We start from the raw sequence: 5,378 nt of genomic DNA on the forward strand, positions 1-5,378 counted from the left end.
GCAAAGGAGCCCTTTGTGAGGATCCCCTCTCAGCAGCCCCCCATACCACCCTCAGCATCCTGGTGGGGCACTGCCAGCATTCAACACTCCTGGCTTTCCAGAGAGAAAAATCCCTCTCCAGACACACCACAGGCCTCCGTTCCACTGACTGCTCCCAAAATAAATACCTTTGCTCTCTCCAGACGGATGTCTCCCGAAAGGATCAGCTTCTGTTCGCTGCCGTGAAATAAACAGTCTCCCTCAACTGTACCAAGTTCCCTGGGCTGTCTCATTCCTAAACGCTGGAGGGAATTCCAAGGAAATTACTTGAGCTTTCCCTTCTGTTCCTGACGTCCCTGACCGCACGACAACCACTTCATCATAATTGCAGCTCTCCTCTAAATGTTATTATTCCCTGTAAATACAGCAGGGGCGACCTGGAAGGAAACCATGCTCTTTACAGGGTTTCCTGCTGCTTGCGGATGGTAATGTGCAAGGCAAGGGTTTAGGCAGGAGAATCCTTGCCAATTCCACAGGCTGCAGGGAACCCGAGTTCCCTTTTGGGTTATTGTCTTCACACACCGGGCACCCCCCTGGCTCTGGTAATACCCCTGCGATTCCCTGGGCTTGCAGAGGTGTGGAAAAGGCATAGCCCGGGGGCACGGGAGACTCCGGCTGTGCCAAGGCAGGATTCATCACAGAAACACGGCGTAAAATCGAAGCAGCGTGCAGAGGAAAAAAGCCAATTCGGTGACTGTGCCTTGTCGCCAAAAGGGAGCTGCCTCCTGCACAGCCCGGGCTCTCCAGCAGGGAATGGCTTTGCTGGCTTTTCCTGTTATTCCCGGGAATGACAGCCTGGATTCCTCGGGAGAGGGGAGACCCAGAGGTGGAAAATCCCAATCAAAACAAAGCAATTGGCACTTCACAGACGGGTTTAGCGCCGCTCATTAATTTGGTTCTGGTGACCTCTAGAGGCTCTGAGTCCAAAGCACCTGATTTCTGCGCATCTTCCCTGAAACAATGAGCACGAGAATTCTGCTTTATTTTAGTTTCAAACCAAGATTCCTTTTAGCCTTAGCGAGGAAGGCATTGAAGAACCGCAATTGATTATTATTCTTTTCTTGTTATTCTTTTCCTCCCACTAAACATGGCAATAATAATTCCCTGTGTGCAGCAGCCTCAAAGCCTCCCCAGCAACTGTGGTAGGCATTGACATTTTAAAAAGAAATTCACTTCGTGCATTGTCAATAAGAGAGAAACTGCTTCTCTCCCGTATTTCTAACCATATATTAATCTAATCACTGATCCTGGAAAAACTGCCCACCTCTAGGGCAGGATAATTCAGTTGCTTACAAGTATCTAAGTTGTGTGGGTTTAGGATGCAGGGTTAGGTGTGAGTTGGAGAGTCTTTGCAAAGCCTTTTTTGTGCAGAGTCCTTGCAAGGCACAGCTCAAACCCCGTGCTGGTCGTTTCACATTGGAGATGCTTTCCTGAAAAAATATTCTCAGCTGCAAACGGGGGAATTGACAGTCCATCAGATTCAGGGCCAAGCAAAACTGTATGTAGGAAAATTACCTTCTGCCTGTATTGTAAAACAGCAATAAAATTGCCTGCAGGGAAGGGTGATGTGAGAAAATGGGTAAGAAAATAAGTGAGTTTTTTTTTACTCATACATCTGGATCAGCTTATTTTTCCTTAATGAGATAAACAACAGGGGCAGCTGATGGAGAAGGAGAAATCCACTGAGCCAATTTTCTGTCCTCTTGAGCAGCTGAGATAGAGGATTGAAACCATACCAAGGAACTAAGAGAATTGGAAGGAGAGATGGAAGAGAAGTGAGACCCTGGCCAGAGAGACACTGGGGAGTTAACTGAGGGAGGCTTAAAGAGAAGCTTAGCAAGAAACAGAAAAGCTGGAGGAGGTGAAACATATCTGCAGCAATGCACAACTCTTTAGCAAACTTGCAGGGATGTGTGGGAGACCTCCTAAAGGTTTCTAATTTAAGAGCACCCAGCTGTACTTCCAGATTTAGTTATTAGTTGCTTTTCCTACGCAACAACCCCCTACAGAAAAAAGAAAGAAAGAAAAAGAAAAAAAAAGGGTTTTCTCTTTTCATTTCCTAATGGACCTCCTACCAACACTTTAATGGCAACGTTTGTTTGGTGACAACATTCCTGGAGGCTACAGCCTGGGCAGTTTGTGCATCCATCTTACAAACCAAACACAATAGCACAGGATTCTCTCTTGCTTGATAGATGTGACCCACAAGACAGGGAAAAGGTGATGTTTTGGTAATGATTTTTTGTTGTTTTCTTATTGCATAGTGATGGATAAAGTTTCTGAAAAAATGAAAATTTAATTATTTTCTTGGGGGGTGGTTTTTTTTTTTCATATTCTCTTGCTTTGTTCTTCTCCTTTGCTGTGTAGGCAATAGAGCTAAAGGGATTTCATGCCTCAAAACAGAAAGGAATTCTGAGCTACTGAGGGGAATTAAAAATGGAGAAAGGGAGAAAGGTTTAAAAATGGATCTTAAAAGAATTTTTATTCAGACTGTGTAAAAACTCTTCTGAGATTGATTGAATCAAAACTCCTGAGAAACACATTGGAGAAATGCTCAATTTGTTAAAGATCTGCATTCTCCTCTATCTTCTAAGTGCAGCCTACAAAACTAATTTGATTTTGTTGGTCCTCCGAGAAGTCCTTTAGCAAGAGAAGTCTGGGGGGGGTGGGGAACCTTCTTTTTTGATATTTGTGAGATAAAAGGAAACCCAAGCTCCAAGGCCACTTGCATAAGCTTTGTAAAGCTCTCTGAATTAAAAAAGAAAAAGCATTTCTTTTGTAGTTGCCAAGAAATGCTGGCTCCATGTAGTGCACAAGCATGTTTAATTTACACAGGTTTGTTGGCTGGATACTTTTGATCAATAGTATCACAGTGCTAATCAGAAAATGACAGGTACTTTTCATGTGGACTTTTTCTGGGTAAAACTTTTGAACTTTTCTAATCTCTTAACTGAAAATGAGGACAAAATATTGCTCCTACCTTGTCTCCAAATAGTGGTTTTCATTCCCTTTTTCAGAGATAAGAGAAAGTATAAAAGGAAAGAGGTGAGAAAGAAAACAAACATAAAATGGAAAAATAGAGAAGTGAAATTCCTCCTCCCTCCAAGTAACTGTCAGGCTTTTTTTTTTTTTTTTCCTTTCATCAAATATGCCATTACATTTAGGATTTCCATTTCCAAACGGGGAAAAAATGCGACTGGCTCCAAATATAAGAACAATACTTGGGGGCAGGCCTGAAGTGAGCAGTAAATCAGAGCAGAAAAATGTTTTGCTCGGGGAACACATCATGATTAGATCATAAATAATCCTCTTTCCTTCTCCATGCAAGATAAAACAAACACAGCTGTGAGCAGAGGCACACGTTGGTGCACAGCCACGTTTCTTTATTTGTTTGTGCACACACAGAACACTCCAGGGCAGGTCTGTGACAGCACAGGAGGTGATGGGCTCAGGCAGAGGGGTCGATGAAATGGTGTCAGCTGAAAACCTCATTAAAGCAGAGCAGCAGAGCCAGGCATGCAGGGAGCACCGGGAGATGCCACCAGGAGGAAGCAACCCCTTGGCCAGCAGGAAACTCTGTGTATCAGTCCCTGCAATAAAATACTGTTTGCCTCTTAGTAATCCTGGCAAAATGTTTGATTCTCTGTGGCAGGATCACATATTGGAGGAGGCTGTGCTGAGGGACAGGCTTGCCAGGCTATGTGTCTTCCCAGATTCTCAACCCAGTCTCAAGTACAAGGTTTATTTTCTCCATTTTGGGCCCTGCTGCTGGCCTTGCAGAGTTTGCCCTCTCATCAGGCATGCTGGCAGTAATTATTAGTGTTATTATTATTCTTCCTTGTCCATCTGAACTTTGCCTTAGAAATTTTTAGCTCTAGAAGTGAAAAGGTTTTTTTTTTTTTTTCTCTTAAACACTCCTGAGGAAAGGTAACTTCAGTGTCTACAGGGATGATTCCAAAATTCAGCACAGATGAACCTGGGGTGACACACAAAGTGGGAGCAATCCTTGGGCAACTGCTTTCCCTACCAGTCCTGAGGAGCTTTCCAAGCTTAAAACAATTCAATTCAAAGCAAGTCTGAGGTATCTAGAGGCCTCCTGTGTGGGCCAAAGCTCTTTTGCAGGGGGAAAAGCAAATCCATCTACCTTCCAGCAGAACTTGCTGGGATCTGTGTGGCAATTTCCTCCCTCTTAGATCTTCCAGTGAATTTCTCCATGACAGGGATAATCCAAGCTAATCACTTCCATTTGACCCAGTTTAATCACCACCTTCCCGAAATGGAGTTAATAGGCACTTAATGCTAAACAAGTGAGGAGGATGGTTCATAAAAGAGCTTGGAAAAATCACTTTACTGTTCCTAACACACGCTTTTTTTTTTTTTTTTTTTTTTTTTTTTTTTTTTTTTTTTTTTTTTTTTTTTTTTTTTTTTTTTTTTTTTTTTTTCTTAATTTGTTACCCAGAGTTGGTAACTTCTGAGGCCTAAACCACAATACATCTTGAGCTCACTAAGCTAAAAATACTGACTCACCAATCACAGCATACTAATGAATCCTCCACAGGAAAACTAATCTGTCATTTCCCTTCCCACAGGAACATGCAGAAGTGGTTAAATAGCTAAAGGTTTTGTACGGCCTCTCTGCCTGTGCCATTGTACACTGAGATCTCAATTCAGGTACTGGAGGCACATACCTCCTCTCTTTCAGGAATTAGTTTTTGGCATATTATTCCACGTCTGTCATTCTGCAGCAGCACTAATTTTAATTTTGCTTGGCAAGTATGACAGCATTCATAGAGTCTCTGCTTTTGAGATGGTTCTGGTTTTATTCTTTTAGCTCCGTGTCAGGAAGCAGTGGGAGCAGGGTGCTCTGCACAGCAGATGGGCTGTGCCCTCCCTGCCATGCTCCAGAGCCAGGCCTGGGGCTCCCAGGTGCCAGGACCCTGGAATCCCCCTGGCAGGGCAGCAGTGCTGTCCTAATTAAAGCTGAAAAGTGCTTATAGGTGTAGACTATTCAACGTTGCCATAAATTCACTTTTGTCATGTACTCTTGAAATCTCCTATAAGCAGATTTTCTTTTTCATTACTGCTTATTTTTTATTTAATTGCCTGTTCAGTTAGAGTTCAAATGTGGATCTTGGAACTTGTCTTCACTGCCTGGAAAAATCTCATTGCCAATGATTGGGACCATAGTGGATTTACACAGCAACAACCTCAGTTGGCTGTAGTCTTCTCGTCTCTCACTGATAACACCTTCATCCTCTCTGTCTTCAACACCAAGGCTGTTCTTCCACTGAGGAAAGGATCATCTGTGGGTAGAGTTCAGCCTTGCCAGGGCTGTCTGC

The sequence above is a fragment of the Sylvia atricapilla genome, chromosome 2 (genome assembly GCF_009819655.1).
Source record: "Sylvia atricapilla isolate bSylAtr1 chromosome 2, bSylAtr1.pri, whole genome shotgun sequence".
In the NCBI taxonomy this organism is placed as follows: domain Eukaryota; kingdom Metazoa; phylum Chordata; class Aves; order Passeriformes; family Sylviidae; genus Sylvia; species Sylvia atricapilla.